At 34.7% G+C, this 22,897-nt stretch overlaps 1 long non-coding RNA gene across 1 annotated transcript; it reads left to right on the top strand.

Moving 5' to 3' along the window:
* The first annotated feature begins 1,315 nt into the window (after positions 1–1,315).
* LOC108669546 lies at positions 1,316–12,481 on the top strand. The gene is made up of 3 exons (XR_001930670.2): positions 1,316–1,717; positions 4,208–4,332; positions 12,431–12,481. It is a non-coding gene; the product is annotated as an uncharacterized LOC108669546 (long non-coding RNA).
* The last annotated feature ends 10,416 nt before the right edge of the window (positions 12,482–22,897 follow it).

Here is a 22,897-nt window from a genome sequence, read left to right as displayed (position 1 = left end):
ATTGTGAACAACTGTTATCGGCATACTATTGTTCTGTTGGTTGATGAACGCAATGCAGCCATGGTGCAGCTAATGAAACAGACAAACTAAGTAAAAAATTATATCTAAACCTAAGTTCATACACTGAACTTTTGGTTACATGAACAAACTATGTTTGAATTTACAGACAATAGCTAAAAATTTACATTATATTCATTAAACACTTTAATTATACTATTATCGACTAAATAATTTTCTTAATATATTCTGGTGAATAGTGTGATCAAATGGTCTAAGCACAACGTTATTATTTATCATAAATACTATATAAAACAGATAGCTCTTGATTATTTTCAGCCATGCCTGCTTCGAAAATAAAATACTTTGTATTTTTGACGAAAGCGCATGCAAGTAGCGGAAGTTAGAAATGTTTTAAAAGCTTTAAATATGTCGCTTATCCCGACGAATGTTAAAGTTTTGAGTTATGCGGTAAAACTTTTGACGCAAACGAAATGTGGTGAACGCAGACTTCAGAACATTTATTATGAGAGTGAAGTTTAAGTTTATGTTAAAGAGTTAAAGTTCAAGGTAAAAAGATTGTTGATAAAAATTAGACAGGTTTTGACGTATAAAAAAGTTGTGAAAAAAAATGGGTTCTATTCAGTAAACCTTAATAGCTTTTGATCTCGATCAGCTTTCATACGCTGTTTTCACTACAATAACAAAGCCTGTGGGCAAGTTATTGTAACGCATTATTTTCTTAGCCATTGAACGATGCCACTTGTAGTTCAACCTCTTCAACGCTTTCAACGTTACACAATTCGTAACTCGACTCCAAGTATACTAGCTACGCTCACGATCGATCCTTTATTTATTTCTATCTTTCTCAGAGGCATACAATTTTCTTCAGTTTTCTTGGACCGAAGCACCTGCTTTTCAGCGATGTCATTCTTTTCATTGTACTTTTTTGTGAGCCAGTCTACCCAGTCTACCCGGGCCCTATCATTTGATAGCGTCTGTATTCACGAATGGCCTTGACGGGTGGGCGGGGCTTAATATCACGTTGAAGATGCAGCGCTGGATACACCATATCTAATTCCTCTATCATATAATATACCTATTACTATTTATAGTCTGTAATAACCTATGGTTACTCAGTTTTATCATTTATCAAGTGGTTTTCCTGTAAAGAGTGTGATTTTTGAACCGGAGTTGTGCGCTTCCTCCGCCCGAGGGCATCGTTCAGCGTACTTTAATCTTCCTCTCCGCGCAGCAGCAACAGCCTAGCAGGCAACCGCACCCGTTGGGCAGTAAGTCACCAACCGCGGTGGGGTGCGCACGCTCGTCCTCTCCCTCCGTGCTGTCGCGGTGTTGTTGCAACTCAAATCGTGTGCTTCAAATTAGAAGATTTCCTTCATATTTGAACATTTCCATGAATATTCTAATTTAATAATTACTTCTCCGTGAAGTTTGATATCATTTCATGTCTAATTCATTGAGCGATTTAATATAAGTGTCTTGATTTTCTTTTCAGCTGTAAAGTTGCGAACGAGAAGATGTCATCGAACGAACTTTATAACTCGTAGGCAAAAACCCATAGTATATGTATATAGGTAATAGCCAGGCTTAATTGGCCTTATTTTTTCATTATATATTTTATCTACAAAAGCATAAATGGTAAAGAACGCTTGATATCTTCTTCAACCTGTCGTGCTACAGCCTTCTCCTTAACGATCTGGTGAGTTTCGGGTTTACTTTATTTTGTCAGTTACCAAATTATATGATTTTTACACATTGAAATTTTAAGCTTGAGGATGCTGCAGGTAATTAAATATAAAAATTTATAGATACAGCTTTTTTCTTAAATTATTCCCATTAAATTTTATGCACTCCATGCCTGAATATAAAGGTATGAAATCATGTTTTTTGTACATTGTACATTTTTTGTACATTTGTTTTTATTGACACTACCTGTTATTTAATACTGAATTCATAGAGTGTGTGAATTTAATTTACATGCATCGAATGCTTAGTTTAAAATAGTTTAAAATGCTTTAAATAGTTTAAGGTCAGTCATAGATATTGATTATTATTATTACTATCACCTATTTCTTGGTTGGTGTTTTTTGCTTGTTGGATGAAAATTTGTTTAGTTTTCTGTGCATTGTCATTTAGCTCAATTTTTTTGGCCCTCTGGATGGCTGAGCTTCTCTGTTATTTACCTAGGTACTTTCATTGAGTTGCTTTCCGCTTGATCTGTTTAGTTTAAATATCTACGAAATGTCTGGTAATTTAATTAGTTTCGTTTAAATATCTACGAAATGCCTGTTAATTTAATCTGTTTCGTTTAAATATCTACGAAATGTCTATGAATTTAATCAGTTTCGTTTGAATAATCTATGAAAAGTTGATTAATTTAATGTGATTCGTTCAAGTATCTTTAATTAATTCAATCTGATATTTTATTTAGCTATGAAATGCGAGGTTTACTAGATAATGAGTTTTGGATGTTGAAATCTAGTGCCCATAATCGCACATACGTTAGGCGTGACGTTGGGAAAAATCAGTGAAGAAGTCAGCGATCGATTTTAAATTTATATATAAATTTTATCACTACTCGCCCTTCTGTTATTATTTTAGTGTTGCCAAAAACGTAATCGGAGAACTTTTTAATGTTATTCGGCACAAAATTTTTCATACACAAAGACTTGGGACGGAAATTTGTAGTCTGTATATTTATTTGTATGATCAGTAAAGTTATTTAATTTTATTTCTAGGCTGGAGCTTCGAAACAAATATTGATAACCTCTGCCAATTATTTATACTTATATACGGAACGTATGTTTTTTCTTTCTGCATGACTTGTACGTTCTCATGCATATCGAATATTTCGTACGTCTGTCATCCCTCAAGGGTCGCATTAAGAACTTCTCGTAAGAAAGTCCCAGCAACAAATTATCCTTAAAAACATTCCCCGTCTATTCCCCAAACAGCCCTCACTTTATCCCCAGGGGAATCTAAAGCGATAGTTTGTTCCCCTTCGGGGCAAATCACTCAGCCGAAACAGGCGTGGGGACAGCGAGGAGTAGTGTTAGGGAGCGAGGGGAATGAGTGTTAGGGAGCGAGGGGAATGAGGTATGCTTTCCTCCCATTTTACGGGAGAATTGGAAGCAAGTTTTCGGGAAATATGTTGACCATGAAGTTTTTTTTTATTTCTATTTTTTGGCGAAAAAGTTTACTTTTGAAATTCTTGAAACACCCATTTGGGATTTCAAGGTACCTGAGGGCACTTCTAAAAGTAATATTACGTGAAATAGATAAAAAAAATCAGTTTCAAATAATGACATCGTTGGGAATGAGGTATGCTTTTCTCGCATTTTACGGGAGAATTGGGTGCAAGGTTTCGGGAAGTATATGGACCGTTAAGTTTTATTTATTTATTTTATTAGCGGAAAATTCTACTTTTGAAATTCTTGAAACAACCATTTGGGTTTACAAGATATCTAGGGCACATTTGAAAGCAAATTACATGAAATAGATAAAAAAATCAATTTCACATAATGGCATCGAAAATTAGGACATCAAGTGTCATCAGTTTAGCATAATAGCATCAGGTGGACATTAGGACATCAGTTTAGCATAATAGCATCAGGCAGGGGCAGTTAAGCAGAAACTGTCACCAGGTACAGAGTCTTTTGTCCCCAGCACGCGCCCATTGTTCCCGTCCAGCTCTCTTTAATGCCACGTCCTATTTGACTGAATTTGTCTAATGTTTATGTGGAATGGTGTTGAAGTGACCGTTATTTAATGTTATTTAGATAAAATTAATGTTTTATGCTTTGTCTATACCAGTTATTTTTAGTTTACAGCTGTTTCTGCAGCCTCATTCATTTATATGCTGGAGGCTATAAACGGTTTCTCTACAACTAAATTCCACTCGGCAATTTCACATGAATCGTTAAGGCGATTCACTCAACGATTAGCATATATGAAGTCTAAATTTTTACTTTTAATTTATTAATTTTACTGAATTTTTACCCATATAACTAATCACTTGAATTATTAGTATAATATTTCAATAGCAGGTATTTTTTCGTTATAAACAATTTCAACATTCAGTCTCCTACGCATCTCTTCAAAGCACTCCTAATTCAGTTACACTTATTCATATTTATAAATTTATTTTACAGCAAATAATGTTAAAATATTATATTTTTTTATTTTACAGAGAGCTTCCAGATTATCCGCTAACAGAAACTCCAGCTCTGCAATTATCCTCAGTGTAAGAAACGCGGAACAAATTCCAGCATTCACGTGAATTCAGCATTCACGTACCGCCTGAATAACCTACCCGTGAGTATTAAAAGCCACCTCATTTGTATTTTTAATATTCATTTCGAGGATTATATACCTGAAAAGTGAAAATATTATAATAATGCTTTAAATGATTTTTTGGAGGTTAAAATCCCTTAATTAGACTGTTGTTTTATTGATGTGTATGATTATTTAAGAGGATTATAATAAATTATTAAATATATTAATAATATTGATTATTTTTTCCTCGAATTTTTTCAATGTTTGATACATAGTTTTGAAAAGTAATATTCTTGAAATCGTAGTCAATAGTTGATATAATAATATTGATGTTTATAACCTTTAAATAAACACCAAAAAGGTTTAAATGCACGTTGGCTTTACATTTTTTTTATATGTTGGAAAAATTTCATAATTGAAGAATTCACAGTGAATTCACTGCAGCGAATTCGTTGTTATTTTTATCCCTCTGGTCGCCTACGAGGGGAATTTCTCGAGGGTCTGGCTGAAGTGAAGAGGGATGCGAGGGTTGCCCTCTAATGTTCGTGAGACGCATTCGAGAATTCGTAGTTATTTTCGTAGTAGTTTAACGAAAAGCGCTTCTGACCCTCGGGGAATGTTGTGCAAGGGTACGTGAGAGTTCACGCAACTCTACATGAAAAATTCTTGTCACTTGACATGGAAAGTTTTTAAATAATATATTTGAAATATTTCATATATAATATATATAAATATTTATTATGTATATGAAATGTTAGTTCTATCGATCTGGGACTAGTGCTTAAAAATATTTTTTGTTATTAACGAACGTCATAAGTTCACTTGAATTATATCCGGTTTGATTATGAATTAGAATTAAAATTTAGTATAAATGCTGGTTTCGAAGAAAATATGTTTTAATGTTTGACGGAGTAAGTTTTAAAGCAAATTGTTTTTCATAACCTAATGGAAAACTGAGGACTGAATTTGAAAAAAAAACTAAAGCTCTAAAATATTGCTCTCTTTAATTTAAAAAAAATTTCAAATTTCACATTCAAGGCACCACGGCAGCACTTGTCATCACACGACATCAACCGTACCAATCAATACAAAATAGATCACACGACTTGCCAAATATAATATACCAATTAATAATCAAAAGTATTCATATTTTTTGTGAGCTTGGCTATTTATATATTAATATTCTTCACTGAATACGCAAATGTAGCGGTTTAAATGCTGAGTCGTTAGCGACTGCGAGACGTAAGCCATGTTTTCGCTTCTGTTTCCGGCGCAGAGACTCGAGTTAATCCTTCATAATCCTTCTATAATCCTTGTTGTGAGCTTGCGGGCACTGCACAGAAAATCTTCACTGACATTCACTATCCAATAAATACTTTTAAAATGGTTCTTTTTAGAACAATATTAATATTGAGGTGATGAGGAAGAACTATTGCAGAGTTGGAGTATTTTTAGATTTTTTCTGCCTCCTTAGAAATTTCTAAATTAATTCCAGCAAAGTTTTTTTTTTCTCTCGTGAAAGAGTTTTTTTGTGCGATTCCAATTTAAATTTCTGAATAACGTATACAACCATTTATATAATTTATTCGACCATTTATTTAATTCATTTATTTTAGTATCTTATGACGAGAGAAAAAAAGAAATTTTCAATAAAAATAAGAATTTTTTCAACGAACTTGAACTGAGTTTAGCGTGTCTCAGGCATGACTAAGCCTTTGTTTTGACGGTTTTCCAGTCCGTAAATTTCCTGTGGACTTTTCAGTTCATTAGTCCGTGGTCTGGAATTTAGGTTTTGTAGTTTCGAGCCTCTTTTGATAAGAGATCATCTCTGTAATTCCTTTAATGCTATTTAAGTAATTCTTTTAATGCTATTGCCGGACCTCGCCTGATCTTCCGCAGCTCCGGTGATTATAGCACATCATTTATACCTTCACGTTAAACAACGGAATTTTGTAATTTTGTCATTTAATTTTTTGTAATTTTGTCATTTAATTTTTTGTAATTTTGTCATTTAAGGAACAAAATTATTGCATTTGCCTTGAAATAAATAAATGGAAGGGAAATTTTAATGTAGAGATTTTGTTAAATAAAAACTGTAATCTGCGCATGTACACGAGAAGCAGCTATTGTGCATTATGAATATTTTAATGAAACCAAGCTATTGAAAATGGCAGCAAAATAAAAATAATTTATTCACACTCTCAGAAAATGAATGGAATTTTGTCCAAGTAGCGATACACGTTTTGCGCTTGTGTGTGTCTCAGAATCCAGTTTGGCGCGTGAACCACTCATTCATCACCACTATTCTGCAGTCGCGCGTGAACCACTCATTCATCACCACTATTCTGCAGTCGCGCGTGAACCACTCATTCATCACCACTATTCTGCAGTTGCGCGTGAACCACTCATTCATCACCACTATTCTGCAGTTGCGCGTGAACCACTCATTCATCACCACTATTCTGGAGTCACGCGTGAACCACTCATTCATCACCACTATTCTGCAGTCGCGCGTGAACCACTCATTCATCACCACTATTCTGCAGTTGCGCGTGAACCACTCATTCATCACCACCACACTGCACCCTGTAATGACGCTCTCCTTGTAAAAGTAACTGTATTTCTTTGCCTTTTTACCTTTTACACTTTTTACCTCTGTAAATGGCCGTCAAAAGTCCACCACAAATTATAATTTCATTTTATATACTTATAAATGAAGTGCGTCGTGATGACATGTTTCTTACGATACAAAAGTTACCGTGCATACCATTGATCGATCACCATCAATCCAGCAGTTAGTATAGAATTCATTGCTTCTGTTGATCACCATTAATTATCGATCACCATTAATTATCGATCACAATTAATTATCGATCACCATTAGTTAGTATAGAACTCATTAATGCTTGGTGGTGGTTGTAAATTCTGAGGTAACCAAAAATAAAGACGAGTTACCGAAGTGTATCTCTCATGATACTCCCGTGAATTGATACCAGCAGGTAATGGTAATTAATCCGAATTTTTTAGGATTTTTCCGTAGTCCGAAAATTCGGAAAATCCGAAATTTTCAGAATTTTCTGAATTTTTCCGTGGTCAATGGATGGCCGTGGATTAGCCGTCGAATAGCCGGCCATACCTTGTTAGGTATTACTACAAATTTATATAAATCACTGTTAATTATATTTTTAGACACGTAACATAAAATAATTGTAGCTAAAAAATATGATCAACAGTGATTTATATATATTTATAATAATACCTACCAACCTCCCATTCCCCTTTATAAATGAATGAATGAAAGAATTAATCCATGAATGAATGAATGAATCCATGAATGAATGAATGAATCCATGAATGAATGAATGAATTCATGAATGAATTAATGAATTCATGAATGAATGAACGAATCCATGAATGAATGAACGAATGAATGAATCCATGAATGAATCCATGAATGAATGAATGAATTCATGAATGGGACTTGCGGTTGCGTCCAGTATCCAGGATACGCCGTTGGCAGGTCCGGATTTTAGCGCCTGTCCCCGGCCATTGAAGTGGACGTGAGCCCTTTAAATGAGAACAAGATTATGGCTTGCTAATGGACTTAAAGACTTTGTTTTAAGACCAGGTATTGTGAACGTGGTCTTACTAATGTACTGGTAATGTGTGTAGGTAGTACTGTACTGGGTGCGAACAATGTACATGTATATTTCAACCTTACAATGTATGTAAGGTTGAATAAAATGCAACATTACTTACTTATTGTAAGTAATTCTTTTTTAGTAAGTAATTATGCATGTACTTTTAGTTTTGATTGTAGGTAATTCTTTTTTAGTAACTAATTGTACTTGTAGTTTTGACTAAAATATTATATTATTCATTGTATTTCTTGGTTACAACTAATCTCGCAAAAGAGAATGAGATTAAGATGAATTGGTCTTTAATTTGCGTTGATATATTTTTTTATTTTGGAATCCACTTGATGTATGTGTAGGTTTTTCATATAAATGAATAATATAGTAAACTTAGGAAAAATATATCAGAATGATGGGCAAATATTCCCCTCTATTCATGCATACATTCCTCTTCGTTTGTGGTCTTCGTAAATATTCTAAACTCAACACTTATAAATTTGCAACCTATTCAAAGATCCTTAAATACCTACTCGTATTAGTCGCCTAATTAGAGCTAACTACATAAATAATCAAATAACAAGTTATATCATTTGTATCTATAAATATTATATAATTATATTAAATTAATTATTTATTATTTAAACATAGCAAGTTATATCTATTTTCATCAATATTTATAGAGTAAATGAGCAATTTTTCGTCTAAAACCACCCTCTGCTCTACATCCCCAACAATTGCTTTGTCTCACGTATTTCTCTCAGTGTCCTATGCCCTGACGATGACTCATGGCCTGTGGGTCTATACACTTGTGTGGGCCCTGCTTGTGTACTTGCGGGTCTATACACTTGTGTAGGCCCTTCTTGTGTACTTGCGGGTCTATACACTTGTGTGGGCCCTGCTTGTATACTTGCGGGTCTATACACTTGTGTGGATCTCGCTTATCTCGTGGGTCTATACAATTGTGTGGGCCCTGCTTGTGTACTTGCGGGTCTATACACTTGTGTAGGCCCTGCTTGTGTACTTGCGGGTCTATACACTTGTGTTTGGGCCCTGCTTGTGTACTTGTGTGGGCCCTGCTTGTGTACTTGTGTAGGTCCTGCTTGTGTACTTGTGTAGGCTCTGCTTGTGTAGAGTTCCGGCGGCTGAGGCGGTGTAAGGTGCCAGGTTTTTTACACGACACCAGGCGGAGGCTCTGAGTTTTTTGACCCAAACTTGTGTTTCTCGTCGGATTTTTTTAGGATTTGTTCTTGTGTTTCTTGTTGTTTACGCGCGAGTCTCTGATGAGGCTAGCACGCTGGGACTTTAAAGTGCCTTGCTGACAGCGAGCTGCTGGGTAAAAGTGTTCGGCATTTAAGTGAGGAAAATAATTTTTTTTCGGGGAAAATTTATAGTAAAAAATGTATCTCGAAATCTGAAAAAATGTATGTGTTGCAATCTGAAAAAGAGATAATAATTGCAGTAACATTCACCAAAGATTAATGAGAATAAACTGAAGAGGTCTGTTTATTCGAACTTTTGATTTAACTAATGGGTATTTCTGTTAATGGTTTCATGGAACTCTATGTAGTTATTCATAGTAATTTTGTGTAGAAAAAAATTGTGGTTCCAGGAAAAATGCTCAAAATTGATCGTTCAAATTGATCGTTGTCGCCTAAGTGAAAAATGTCGCCTAAAGTGAAAAGTGAAATAAATACAAAATACCTACCGGTACAAACTCCTTCTGTTGGTGCAGCTTGGTACTGAGCTATATGAGTAAATAGTTACTTTAAATACGGCTATTATAACACTCACCTTTATCTCACCAAAACTATCGCCTGTAAAATTTCGCTATAACTACTATCCCGATCTTCTTAGCTTCTTTTTTTCGCAAAAAAGTTTTACAGTGTAACTCTCAGGCAAACCTGCGAATGACTTTTTGTCCGTATTTGAGCTTCCGTTTTCTGTATGACACAGACTCCGTTTTCTGTTATTTGTGTGGGTTTTTCTTTGATTTTTTAAGCGTATGGACCGGAAGACGAGAGACGGGATGACATCGTGAGCGTTAGTCTTTGTCGAGGGAGAACTGAGCGGCGCATACATGACGATTATCAACACTGAAGGGCTTAGCACGTGACTAATACAGAAAATATACAGGTGTTCAACAGATACACAAAATATACAGGTGCTCAACAGATACACAAAACATACAGGAGTGGACATCAAATGCATGAAAATAAACAGGTGCTCAAAAGATACACAAAATATACAGGTGTTCAACAGATACACAAAATATACAAGAGCTCAAAATATGCATGAAATATTCAGGTGTTCAACAGATACACAAAATATACAAGAGCTCAAAATATGCATGAAATATACAGGTGTTCAACAGATACACAATATATACAGGTGATCAACAGACACGCAAAAAATACAGGTGCTCAACAGATATACAAAATATACAGGTGTTCGACAGATACACAAAATACACAGGTGGTCAACAGATACACAAAATATACAGGTGTTGAACAGATACACAATATATACAGGTGCTCAACACACACGCAAAAATACAGGTGCTCAACAGATATACAAAATATACAGGTGTTCGACAGATACTCAAAATGTACAGAAGTTCAACAGATACACAAAATATACAGGTGCTCAACAGATACACAAAATATTCCGGTGTTCAACAGATACACAAAATATTCAGGAGATCAACAGACACATATTATATACAGGTGTTCAACAGATACACAATATATACAGGTGCTCAACAGACACGCAAAAATACAGGTGCTCAACGGATATACAGAATATACAGGTGTTGAACAGATACATAAAATATACAGGTGCTCAAAACTCAAGTACCAATGAATTGAAAGAAATGATGAAAGATAAAGCAATTATTGAAATTTTGTAGCACAAAATCATGTTTCTAAATACAATAAAATAAAGAAACACCCAACCGGCAACTGTTACAGTCAGGAGACACGAGTAGCTTATCACTAAGAGCCGAATCTCAATACTGTTATAAATAAACATAAGTTATCATATAAATTTAAACTATATAATGTTTATAATTTATTCGTGTTCAGGGGCACGTAACTTTTCTGTATACGCGTAATTTGTACGTCCATGATACGCTCATAATACAGTTTGATTATCTCAATAATAATTTCAATTTCCTGATGGCTTTCGGTTCATAGCCATTCCTGGAATTATTTTATCATTTTTTATGACTGGTCTACTTTTATTATATTCCATCAATGTTTATGAGTCTACTTAACCTCACGATAATATATTTATTATATCATTCATATTCATATTGAATATTAGTTTACACAATTTACTTTACATTTTTATTTTACTTTTACTATTACTTTATTTATTTTTTGCTTTGCATTTATTTATTTTTACTTCACATCCATTAATTACCTTACATGTACGCGACGGTGACAGTGGCGCGCAAAAGATCCGCACAAATCTTCGCGGATCGGACGTTATCCGGTCATCCGTGTCCGGGAAATGTACCAGTTCCTGTCCGTCCATTTTTCTGTTCATCCGCGACTATCCTCATTATAATCATGCGAACACTAAGAAAAATATATAGGTTATATTGTCCGAATAGTTGCATACTTTCTGCGCGTAGCACCAATACGCTTCCGTATTGCAGGCCATCCGCAACAATCCTCATTATAATCATGCGAGCACTAAGAAAAATATTAGGGTAAAATATATAGGTTATATTGGCCAAATAGTTGCATACTTTCTGTGCGTAGCACCTATATACACTTTTTCGTTCACGTCAAACTGGGTCATATAATGGCAGCACAGAAGAAAAAATTGCATCGTAATTTGGGAATATTCTAGCTGTTATTACGATGCAAGTTTCAGCCATGTCTATCATATCAATAGATCATATCAATTGACACAATCAATCAATTGATTGATTATCAAATCAATCATTACTATAAAGAATATGGCTCTTAGTTCAGGGAATTGTTAGGAATGAAAACTTGTAGACGATTGTAATAGAGTCTGAAAACAAAGAATGAATAATTTGAACACTAAGTTGAGGTTAGCCGCAATTATAAGCAATATAGAGAAAATAATCGAGGTAAACAAACAATAAAATGGTGATAACGTAAGTAAATAATAACGTACCAAATTGCTGAACAATCTAGGGCAAGTTTGGTTAAAAATGAATTTTACTCGAGCTCATCGACTCTGGTCCTACTTAAAAGGTCCAAATTTTTTGAGCACGGGAGAAGTATGTTCAGTAAAAATTCTTTACAGGTAGAATATTACGATGATGCAAGAGTCAGTCGTGTCAATGATAGCGAATATTAATTTACATAATCACCTTACATCCATTAGTCTTAATGCCTTTAGGTGCTTCTTTTGTGACATCATTACTGTTAACATCGTCTTATTTTCTTAAAAATGATTTTATTGATAACATATCATTGATGTAATCACGTACAGTTCTCATATCAAAAATGCTTGTTTTGTTGCAGGGCAAACGGAGCGTCTGACGCGAGAACTGTCCGCTTCTCATCCACGCTGGTGAGTGCCTGCAAAATATTTATAATGATTTGTAATATTATTCATATTCATATTAAATATTAGTTTACATAATTACCTTACATCTCTATTATTCCCTTTCATCCATTAGTCTTAATGCCTTTAGGCGCTTTCTTATCTGACGTCTTACATGTTAACGTCATCTTTTTTCCTAATAAAATAAATAAAATATTTACCAAAACGTTGCGATCCAAAACCAAAATACTGAAATTATTATTTTATTTACTTGGAACTAAAATTGTTCTAAATTGAACATTTCGCAGTAAGGACAATATATTTTCGAAACTTAAACAAATTATCTGTACTGTTGTTTGACAATCGTATGCATTGAAATATTGATCGGTTTATGTTGATCATAGTGATTATTGGGAACTAAAATTGTTCTAAATTGAACGTTGTTGGGGTCTATTCAATAAATAAGCAAACAAATTCTGGTTTCCCCAAACTTTTAATAAATAACTTTAATAATAAACAAATGACGGATACGAGAATAATGACAAATAAGTAAACATTCATTCGCGAAGTCATCGGTGGTGAATCAAAACGGAAATGACAAATGTAACGAACCCCATTGTAATCCCTAACATCACCCCCCACCAAGTGCAAAAATTCTATTGCACTTAAAAAATCTCTAGCTAAAGTGAAAGGGCATGAAAGCGAAGAATTGAAACCTGGAACCTATATCTCCCGTATTAAACGATGAACATTTAGTATAAAATTCCCCATTTACAATTTTACTGCACACTAAAACGCATTATTAACCTTATTATTCTAACACGAAGCATATGTACATTTTGGTAACAAGGCGACTAGCCTAACATTAGAACTAATACATTCAATATGTAACATTTGAAAACTAGAACCTTTATAATTAGAACAATCTATGCGAAACATTTGAAATATAGACATTACCACACCTCCTTTTAACGCAAATCCATCACACTACCCTTAACATTAGGTTGGCTCTACTTTATCAAACATTACGCTCCCGAGATACTTTCTCCTACATATTCATTCTGCCACGGTTCCGCCACGCCTTCTTTATAACCCTTTATCCCTTCCCGCACATACTTTAGATGCTCAGTCACAACCTTCGACGCATTCTTCCTCATAATTTGCTGCACCGAATCACCTGGTTCACGACCCATCTCAAATAAATCTGACATATCATCTAGCCAGTTGCAGTCAAAAGTCCCCGATACAGTGACTAAACGGCTCAACAAGTTTTCGTGAACAGTTACCGACCGCTCGAGCCACAACATGAAACTATCTAACAAAGAACTACCTTTGTGGTCTGGTCCACTCTCAGACATAACTTTCGCAGAAATCGACTCGGATGAACCTAAAGGCTTGAGCTGAACATCTCTATCTACCGGGGTCGAAATTTTACTCTCCGCTTTCGCGTTTCTTCCCTCATCTGGAGTATTTTCAACATTAGATTCAAAACTCGAATCGAGTGAACCTTTTTCTGCAGCAGATCGTGGCTCTCGTTCTGGTATAGCTTCCATCTTGTGGTCTTGTAGAATGGTTAAAAGATGATACTTGGCTTTCAAATCATAAAACTCCTCAGTAAGACCACTATTGTTTGTTCGATGGGTGACATTATGAGCAGTTGCTAAATTATACGAGTCGCGCTCACTGCCTCGATCCTTTACAACATTGGGCACAGCGTAAGCGTATCCACAATAGTTTGCCTCTGACGACGAAACCTTAACGCCGTTTTGCAACATGCCACTGTCAACCAAATCTTCATCCTTGTATACGTCCACGGCTAGGTTCACGATATCTGCAGGTTCCGGAACTCCACGAGAAACGTCTGCACGTGAGGCTGGTTTATTTGTAGACTTCTTCACACGAGCATGTCTGAATCTTGGGCATTTTCGAAGAAAATGGAAACTAGACCCACAAATAAAACATAGCTTTAACCGAGTGCGACACTCCTGACTTGAGTGACCGGTGCGTCCACAGAAATCGCAAACATCGTCGCCAGAATCAGGCATTCGCTGTTGACTAAAGTCACCGCGTGACATCTGGCCATTCCGAACTGCTCGGTTGCCGTTTCTTCTTACACGAGGCATTTTTGCTTCAGCCTGGGCTCCAAAATCTCGGGGATGAAGCCGAAAATTATCGTGTTGAAGGAAACTAGACGAAGGCGCGTACCGAGTAGCGGTATCCTTCGTCTTCTTGCACTGCTCGCGGTTAATTCTGTTCTGCAGCGTTACTTGCCCGTTTTTCTGGAAAAACGGAGCCCACGTACTCCTGAAGTTACTCAGCACTTCCTGAACATCATTCGATAGGGACTCCTCCAGGATCTGGAGTCTCGAGAAAAATTGGCCGAAATAATCCACGTTTTCCTTCACGAAAGCATATTCATTTAGGCTGGAAACTGCTAGGCCTTCGTTGCGATCACTTAACATTTCGAGAAGGTATGATCGTGCGGGCAACAAGCTTCACAAATTTGCGGGGTCCTGTGACCAGCTGTCAGGCGCGTTCGGGGATCCACCACAAGAGACAAGGCTCCGAAACACACGATGTCGTGAACGTTACTTTACTTTTACTTGTACGTTACTTTACTTGACTTTTACGTTACTTTACTTCGTTACTTTACTTTACTTCGTTACTTTACTTTACTTCGCTACTTTACTTTTTACGTTACTTTACTTGTACTTTACGGTAGTTTACTTTACGTTACTTTATCTTCGAAACATTTACCCAGGTACGAAAACTACAGGCACGGCACCATTATGTTGGGGACTAGTCAACAAGTAAACTTTATCTGACCCCGAACACTTGGCCAATGATCGTAAATAAAAAAGGATGAATAAACACTGATAAGTTAAGAACTATAATAACAAAATAACGATAAATACAAGAAAACAAAACTATAAACCGTGTCTCTTTCTGACCCTTGCCCACTAATTCCTAATCACGTCCTAAGTTCGGAGCCGAGCTGAAAAAAACAAATAAATACAAATTGAGGACTCGAATTAACGCAACACTAACAAATAAATATAACACACAACGATAAACTAATATAAATAATAATATTCAATATTTCCAGAAAGGCTACTACTATATTAACACTGAAGATGAACACGATAAACAATCCTAGTAATTACCTCTGTGGTGGATCACATAGCAATGACAAATAAGTAAACATTCATTCGCGAAGTCATCGGTGGTGAATCAAAACGGAAATGACAAATGTAACGAACCCCATTGTAATCCCTAACATTGTAACGTAATTTGTCTACTTCTCAGAGCTAGGGTAAAGCGACCAAATTCCACCTTAAGTTTACAATTCAGACTAGGGCTGCCATTCACGTAAGTTCAATAACCTGCAGTCATAGGCGAGTCATAGTGATATATCTGGCAACATTGCGATTTAATTGTCGTTTACCTTGAATCCTTGATTATTTGAAATACTTTTATTTGTGTATTTGACTTTCTATTTATTTGCGGCGTTTCTGTCCCGCAGTTTAACAAAACCTGAAATAAAGAAGATTTAAATGGAGTTATCTGAAGACTTTATTTCTAATTGTTCCTGCCTGGCTATTATTAAGTGGCCCTTGGAATTCTAGCCAGAACAACTAAAATTTTACATTGAGAGCACAGGCGATAAGCCTTAACAACTTTTCAAAATATATCTAAATAGAGGTGATGAATGAGGGAAAAAATAAAGTAACCCCTAGGATACAAAAAATATAACTCAGTACTCACTGCAGTGAGTGACAGAGAGCGCATTTTCTCGTCGACGAAAACTTAAGGTCACGGACGGACGGATAAACAGACAGACAGACAAACAGATGGACATGGCGAGCACATTAGTGCATTTTTTCCATAAATGAGAAAATCCGCTAAAAAAATAAAAGTAATAGTCAAAAGCCAAAAACAGTGAATGATTCAACGTACCTGGAATATTGACCGGAATAGGTAAAAAATTGACCGTTAGCCTATCTAAAAACCAAAGTTTGTAAACACAGAGAGCGGAAAATTGAAATAATATTATAAGCAGAAATTACTTGTTAGGCTCAAATCAATTTATAATTACTAATGAGCCCAATTTTGCAGATTGAATTTATAGATACAGTAAGTAATCATTTATTCTGTACTTGAACATGCTTCAGATCTGATAACAAATAATTTGATTATTACTGGATATTGAAATAGCAATACCATTTAGGACCATATTTATATCATTGTAATGTTTGTTTAATTTGTTCATGAATCATTCTACTTGCCTCGTTTGTCTTCGAGAAATTGTGGGAAACCATTAAGAAGAGTTCAACTTTCGTTTTTTTCACGGCTCAAAGTTAGCCGCGCGAGCATATTCATTCCATAAATAATATCACGAAAATTCATTGATACATTGATAATATTATGGTCGCATCTACTCTTTCTCATAATGAACTCTTCGCGATAATGAACCTTCATTTATGATCTATATGAGTAAACCATTTAATGCAAAGCAGACTGTTTACGGTGAATAAATTTATTCAAGATTTCTTCTGAATCTTCGAGGCCTATTGAGTAAAATTATCGTGATGCAAAATTACGTTAAGTTATAATGATGATTACACTGGTGCCTTTAGAGAAGTCGACCGCGGCGCTGAACAACATTCCCAAGGCAATCTCTGAGGGTTAATGTAATTTTATTTCGAAAAGCTTTCAGGAATCGCGAAGTTTAAACTTGCGTGCAAAATAAGCACGATAGAAAATTCGATCTATATATTGTCAAGACTTTTCGCCGACATTTAAAATGCTAATAGCTTAAAGGTTATTGTTGAGACTGCTTAAGCTGTTAAACATATTAGTAATAATAAAAATAAAATTCAAACTTTAATCACATTCTAACTGCCGTAATTTGGATTTGAGTAAATAACTTCTAACGACCTGTGTTTTTAGCACATAAATCTCCAGTATCTGACTCTTCTTTTATTAAAGATGTACAAAACATTTCAAATGTCAAATAAAACATTTAACTGGAGCCAAATAGACGAACACCGATTTTTTAAAAAATTTCATAATTCTAAAGATAACCATGCGTTAAAAAATGAAATTTGTAATTAGCCAATCAGTATGTGAAAATTCTGCACTTATGCTACATATATATTTTACCGAGTTAATTAAGATTATTGCCACATGAACGGAAAGATACATTTTCATCTTACATCGAACGTTCAATTGTATTTTTTTATCTAGAATCAAGAAAACAGAAACCTAGTGATAGTTTCTAAAAAAACAGCAGAAAAAGACAAATATTATCTGGGATAATAGACAAGGAACAAAATGAACTTTATAGCTTAAAACAATGGACGAAAATGTCCGTACCATCATCAGGAGAAACTGCCTGTAGTTGAAGTATGGTGCCCGGGGCGGCCGCCTCAGAGACCTGGACTACGTAATTCTTCTGGCTGAACTGAACCGACTGGCCGCTCATGAGCTGCGTCACTGCAACACAAGGTTTAGTCTGCAGGTTGTGTTCAAATTAGCTTTAAGATTTACTTATTTGGAGCTTTGTACTGAGAATAGCATGCGAATAGTGAATGATAGATGGCGCAGACTATTATTAACTTTCACTGATAAGTAACCTCTATTTATTCACAAACATTACCAATTCCCTGTTATTTTCATTACAAGACTCAACGAAATTGTTTTCAAATAGTGCATATAATTCGGCAAAAAATGAGTAAAAGCTCAAATGATAAGATAAAGGTAATAAATGGAATGAATTCTTAAGCAACTCTGGTTGAACGTTTGATTTGTATTGGTTACTAAGCAACGAATGCTCAAATTTCTTAAAACTTTAATTTGAAGGCCAAAAAACCCGAATTAATGGCAAAGATTCCATGCTAGTTGTACAATATCTTATTACCCGTTATTGTACTCTAATTATTGAACAACATCGCCCTGTCACGAAATTATTACCGTGTTCGATATAACTGCTTGCCTGAGAACAACTTTTAAACTTTCCGAATAAGTCGATGTATTGACCTTAATAACGAATTCAAAAACCTATTTTCAAGCTGCAACTAAAAAAAATATTCGAGTGAATTAATTTTCTGTCTTTTATCTCTAAAGCCATAAAAAGTTTCATATGTTTTTCAACACTCAGAAGGAAACTTAATATAAAAACCCTCCACAAAACTGTCGCTTTTGACAATCAACACCGGCGCAAAAAATGAAGCAACACGATTGCCTTTGCAGATGGATCATTTGTTTTCATTTTAGGCAGCCAACAATCAATCATAAGAGAACGATCGTATTCATGGAAATTGCTGCTGATAAAATACGAAATATTTTTATTGCGTGGATTATATATACGAGTGTCTAGATATCAGATAACTCGAATGTAGTAAAACCTAAAAAATTATTTAAAAGCGCATTGAAGAAATAAAGAACTTGTAGCTGCATTGACTTTATACATTATTATACGTAAACCAAATTATTACACGTAAACCAATTCCAAGAAGTTTTGAGTAAAAAATACGCAGGAAAATATGGAATTGGTTTACGTGAACTTATTAAAAATCTTAAGTCGCAATTGTGGGTGTTAACAATTATTTTTACATAGATTTTTCCTTAAAAAAATGATCGCATCGAGAAAAACTTAATTCGAAAGCAATCACCAAATTGTGACGCAGAAAATTTCGCACATCGGCGACATTAATTAATACGAGTCCAATTAGATTTCAGTTAATTTACACTTTCATCAATTACAGCAGCGTATATGAGATCATATGCAACGTAAATAAAATATATAAAAATTGTGATTGTGAACTAAAAGTCACAACACTCCGTCATAACTAACTTAAAGCGTCTTCATCAGTAACTCGCTATGTCGAGCTACACTTTTTTTTCTAATGTTTGTATGTTTGTTAAGGTGTTAGATGGCGTATTGGAACTTGCCGCTACACACACTAGCTGTTATTCAAGCGCGTATCCACGATACCTACATTGTCGGGGTATGACCAGGATCTGTAATTTCCAGAACGAGACTTTTCAAATCGTTCATAACGCGGCATTGAAATAAGAAATGAAAAATCTTTACCGTCTTTTATTTCATAATCATTTAGTGAAAATTTTGATACTCGAATATCCTTCAATCCTCTGAAATAAAGTTTGATGATTATAAGATTTTGATTTTTTGTTAGACATCATCATCCTCTTAATTATTATCAGAACATGATTAATAACATAACATAATTATTAACATAAGAATTCAGATTTTTATGTATTCCAAAATATTATTTTAAATTATTAGGCCATGCAGCTGTTTTTTGCTAATTTTCATTGAGAGTTTTTTTATAACATTGTCGCCTTCATTTCAGATTATTTTTCGTATGTACGTTACCGGCTGAACATTGCTTTCTGAGAAACATATCAGGTGACATTACCGCTTGATTTCTGTATTTGATTAATATTATTATATGCATGTTGATAATTATTTACACACCAAACAACGTAATTATTCAAAACCAATCACATTATTTCAAAAATGATGAAATTATTTCGAACTTGCTTCAGTAAGGCGTAGAACTAACAACATGCGTTAAGATGGCAATTTAATCCTCCTTTCAAGCTGCCAAGTTCAAAAAGAACAAGTATTCTATTAAATTCGTAAGAAAACACTCATGAATTCAATAAAATTTGGCAGGAAATTTCCAGGAGTTACCCCGAATTATAAGTTCCTGGATGTTAATTGTTACTGACGCGAAAAGTTTCAGTGCTGAGAGCGGGTACGGAATGGCCTGGTAAAGGAGATGATGGTTCGATCAACGGTGAGATATTTGTGATATGCAACTGTAATATAGAATGGTTTAATGAGAATAATGCGCAAGTTTAAAAATATAATTGTTGGTGAGAATGATTATTGTGAGAGGAACTTTCTAAATTTGGTAATTCATTTCAATAAGTGAATTTGTGAAAACTTGAAGCTTAATACAAAATTGTATATAATGAGAACCACCTGAATAAAATCTGAATGGTTAACAATTAATTCCCCTTTATTTAAATTTCATAAAAATGATTGCAGGCTACGCGGGAAAAATTTATGTGCAGGTGCAAACCATCGATCTGAATCCAGTTAATTATTTTTAAACAAAAGCACCGTAATTTTATGAATGAACTGTTCAAAACTCAAGTTTGCACGAAACTCATTCAAGTCCTGTTGGGAAATTTGGGGAAACTTTGACTCTTTATTTGTGATTGCAACTGTACTTGAATGCTCAAAATATAGTACTCGTTATTTTTTTTAAGTCTCCTCTTAATTTATCTACGTCACGAAGACGGCGAATTTGTCATGAAGACGCGGCTTCATTGCTCAAAGAAGCCAAGCTACGATCGTGAATCCATGGATCGCGATTTATGATCGATATTTAAGGCTCATGGTGAAATTTCGCAGACTTTCTTTTGAGTGGAAAGTGATCAGAAATCTTTAATTATAAATGGCTCATTCTATCATTAGAAGTAATTATGACATTAGAAAAGGAAATATCATGACATGATAAATAACGCGAATACCTGCCTCTCTCTATACATTAGTGTAGTTTGGTAGAAGCTGTTTTTAATACAAGTTCAATTGAAGACCAGAAAGTTTATCTTATTGATGATTTTCTTATTGCTTTTCTCTATTTGGCTAATAAGGCTACTTGTGGGATTAGAAAGTTCAAAAATACCGTTTCGAGAGCTATTTTATTATAATTTACGACGTTTCGAGTGTACAGTAATCATTATCACATAAGTGAAGATTTATTTGCAACGCTTAAAATTATAATTTGGGAATGACATAAGTACGTACAAAATGGTATCTTAGATACAGTATCTCTATCTGCGTGCTTCAAACACAATAAACCTCCAGAAAGAAACACATAAATGTTTACTAATAAAATGAGATTAATGTGTACACAAGGAGATGTACGTCTCATTAAATATACATAAGGTGATGACAATCAACTCATGACAATAACAATCAAACTATCAGACTCACCAATCCAGGTGCTGTTTGTTATTATCTTGAATATTGTCGCGGGGTCCATCGCTAATTATATTTTTATTCAAACTGCTCAAAACCTCGCATTTATTCATGAATTATGCAATAAAATATTTTCTTTAGCTCAAGTTCAACTAAAATCACTGCTTCGTGCTCGTGGATGAAACACTTGTAATTTTCCGTTTGATTTGTCATTTCAAATTACAAAGGTTCAGATTTTTTCAAACACCATTCACTGCAAGACCGTATTGAATAAATTCATGAGACGATGACAATTCCCATTGTAATTCTAAAGGGATCTAATGAGCCTATCAAAATTCAATAAATAATATCTGGGAATAATTTCGGCCTTGCAGCAATTCGCCATTTAAATTAACACCAAATTGGACTGAGCTTCACAGAATCCGATCATCTGAAACAAGCTGCTTACATTAAAAATTATACTCAAATTCTGAATCATTCGCGAGCTCCGTAACAGGCTTGTTGTCGGCTTTAAATGGTAGATTGTAGGTCTGCTCATGAGATTCGAAATCAATTGCTGAAATTGTAAAAAATGAAAGGCTTAAATAAATGAGGAGTTGCAGATTAAGCATCGGGCTAACAATTCTTTTACATCAATCGGGCAAAAAAAAGATCAAATATTGACAAATTTAAGTACGATTGTTTATATCAATAGTAATATCAGACCTAATACTGCATGACAATCAACAAAGAACAAGCATTCTCGCCATCGCGTCCAGGTTTATCGCACTCTCATCTCTGTTAATATCAACTGCTTCATGAGATCACAACGACAATGTGGATGAAAATTTTAGTGAATCTTCAATCATGAAGAGTTAAAAAATTTCGAACATTTAATTACTTGCATCTACCAATGACAAATAGGACCATTGTAATTGAATTGATAGTCTCTCGCTTTCCATCATATGTACTGTGCTTGTGCATCATAGAGCGACGACATTGAGTAGAGCCTCGTGATGAATATCCAATGAAACTCTAGAGGCACAGACGCGATCTGCATTAAAAACGTGCTGATATTGAATGCATTTCTGCAATCAGGATCCATTCGAGCAGATTGAAGGAAGAAATTATGAGGTCGTGTGAATTAGGAAGTAATTTCCAGAGTTCATTAAGTTTGCCGTGTGAACAGCTTTTTATATATCAATTGAAGGTCTGAATTGATATGTTTGAATAAATGCGAAGACGAATTAAAATAAAATTAAATTTGAATATCTGCATGGAAGTTAGTTACCGATCTATAATAAGTACAAATGCATGACAATAATTTACTATACCGATTTGAATTGCTTACATGAAATGTTTAAGTTCAACTATTTCAGGCCATTAAAAAATTGCATTTATGACGTTTCAAAAACTGGGTCGTGTTCGAAAATGTTGACCTTTTCTA

This window comes from Hyalella azteca, unplaced genomic scaffold (genome assembly GCF_000764305.2).
Source record: "Hyalella azteca isolate HAZT.00-mixed unplaced genomic scaffold, Hazt_2.0.2 contig12555, whole genome shotgun sequence".
NCBI classification, from domain to species: Eukaryota; Metazoa; Arthropoda; class Malacostraca; order Amphipoda; family Hyalellidae; genus Hyalella; species Hyalella azteca.
Note: the sequence above shows the minus strand (reverse complement) of the source record. Positions and strands in the feature narration are given on the sequence as shown.